At 36.1% G+C, this 2,321-nt stretch overlaps 1 long non-coding RNA gene across 1 annotated transcript; it reads left to right on the forward strand.

The window, feature by feature from the left end:
- The first annotated feature begins 944 nt into the window (after nt 1-944).
- LOC122070587 lies at nt 945-2,088 on the forward strand. Its single transcript, XR_006137859.1, has 2 exons — nt 945-1,188; nt 1,370-2,088. It is a non-coding gene; the product is annotated as an uncharacterized LOC122070587 (long non-coding RNA).
- The last annotated feature ends 233 nt before the right edge of the window (nt 2,089-2,321 follow it).

The raw sequence follows: 2,321 nt of genomic DNA on the forward strand, positions 1-2,321 counted from the left end.
CATAATACAATCTGAACCGTAGATATGGAATATTTACATGTGTCAACCATTTAGGGTGGAATTGTATGGAATTGTACAAGATAAAAATTTCAGACGATTTCTACCCCTTAAACTGCTTCTCTTTCTTCCAACAATCCTTTCTTATAATGAGACTTTTGCTATTTTGAGGGAAGATGGACACTGGCCGAAGACTAAAACCTTCCCACACTATCTCATCTATAAAGAGAAGGCTTTGAGTGGACAGAAGATATGCAGCGGGCAAAATATACAAAGAAATCATATTTTTCATTGGAACCAAGTTAGTGGACAGTAGTTTCTTTTTCTTCTTTATTAAATTTCTTTAATTTTTTCTCTTAAATTATAATTGGCACTTGGAGTTGGGGATTGAAGATTGAAGTCAACGGTAGGATTAAAGTTTTACTTTTGCATTGGACTGTCAACTTCCTCTAATAGGAAAGTCTTTTTTCTATTTCTTTATTTTTCAACAATTTATTTCATGACATTGTTATATTCTTCATCGTTTTCGCCTTTTGATTGTTATTACATGGCTAATTAAACACTCCATTTGAGGATAGATGAAACCATAAAAGAGGAAGAGTTGATGATCAAAGCTTACGCACTTAATATCATGTGCATAGCCTAGGCGATACATTAAATGTCTCTTCATAGTGCATATCATCCATTGGTTGGAATATATGCATTATAGTCGTCGTATCTCTTGTGTCTCCTTACATTTTCATGTTTTTAATTGTTCATCATTACATGTTTAATGAAAACTACTCATAGGATATGTTGGATAAAAATTGTCTAATATGAGGGATATTGGCGAATACAGACGGAGGCCTTGTCAGATGACGACACGTGTCGTAGATCGGGAAGATCTTGCACTGCACGAACCAGATCTCTTGCTATCTTCGAACAAAACCATTTCGAACGATGAAAGAGGACCCTAGCGCTCTTCGTGCTATCTTCTTCTTCTCCCTGCTCTGTGAATCATCATTTCGAACAACTTGAACAAAACCCTCATCTGCGAATCCTCTGCTCATCGATTTGAACAAAACCCTCCTCTGCGAATCGTCTCCTGTGCAAATCCTCTACTAAGCCATTTGAACGAAACCCTTCATCTACGACCTGTTAGCTCAAATTCGAACGAAACCTATAAGAAGAAACAAGTAATTTGCTCCCAAGGTATGTGCAGAGGCGTTCTCTCTTAGTTTTTTTTTTTTTTTTTTTTTCTTGTGAGTAGCTAACAAAATTTATAGATTTCTTTGTATGGGTTTCACAGTTTATTAGCAGTAGATTCTTGTTATTCTATCCTTCATGGCCAGAGCCTAATCTGTAAGCTATTTTCCCAATTATGTTCTCTCAGCCCATGTTATACCCTGGCAAGTGATTGGGCATCAAGCAGGACTCTTTTTGTATATGTGATCAAAAGCATCTTCAATTGCATTGTTAATCGTAGCCATTATTATATATCAGATTCCAAGGAATGAAGTTGTGAACATGAAAGAATTCCAAAAAACATTCTACTTTAAACATTGAATCATTGATCCTTACGCCACTCAAAAGGAAAATGTCTTGCATTGCTGTCAGCTCATTTAGAAAAAATGCATTTTATAGTTCAACAATGAGAAGAAGAAGATCGTAAGGGAGGTCACAGAGGAAGGAGAGAAGGGAGAAGAAGAAGATAGCAAAATGAGTGCTAGGGTCCTCTTTCATCCTTCGAAAGGGTTTTGTTCGAAGATAGCAAGAGATCTGGTTTGTGTAGTGCACTGTCTTCCCGATCTATGACATGTGTCCAACAACACGTGTCATCATCTAACCAGGTCTCTGCCAGTATCCGCCAATATCCCTTAGAGTAGACGATTTTAATCCGGATATGTTAGCATAGTCCGCCGCATTTCCTGTAGACCTAAGCCATTATTTCATACATTGATTTTATGTTTTGTTCATGATTTTAATCTAATTTTATGGTGGAATCTTATTCTCAAATGACATCTCTATTCTATTCATCCATATCATTTTTTTTTTTTTAAGTTCTACTTGTGTTGGTTAGGTTTCAATATCAATTCCACTGTCTATTTAATACCTTTCTCTATTTCTGTTAGGCAATAACTTAGGTCTCTAGTTTAGATGCGATTTCATATTCCTAATTCTAGTTGAATTTTGCTTGAGTTCGCACTTTACATTAATTTATCTCGACCTCCCTGAGATCAACCCGTGGCTACAGTGATACTGTGCGCTTTTAGTTAATTGTTTATTATAAACAATCTTCGTCAGACTTCTTTACTATGGACAACAGAACTTATGGCCTATTGAGA

Source organism: Macadamia integrifolia, unplaced genomic scaffold (assembly GCF_013358625.1).
Source record: "Macadamia integrifolia cultivar HAES 741 unplaced genomic scaffold, SCU_Mint_v3 scaffold949, whole genome shotgun sequence".
NCBI classification, from domain to species: Eukaryota; Viridiplantae; Streptophyta; class Magnoliopsida; order Proteales; family Proteaceae; genus Macadamia; species Macadamia integrifolia.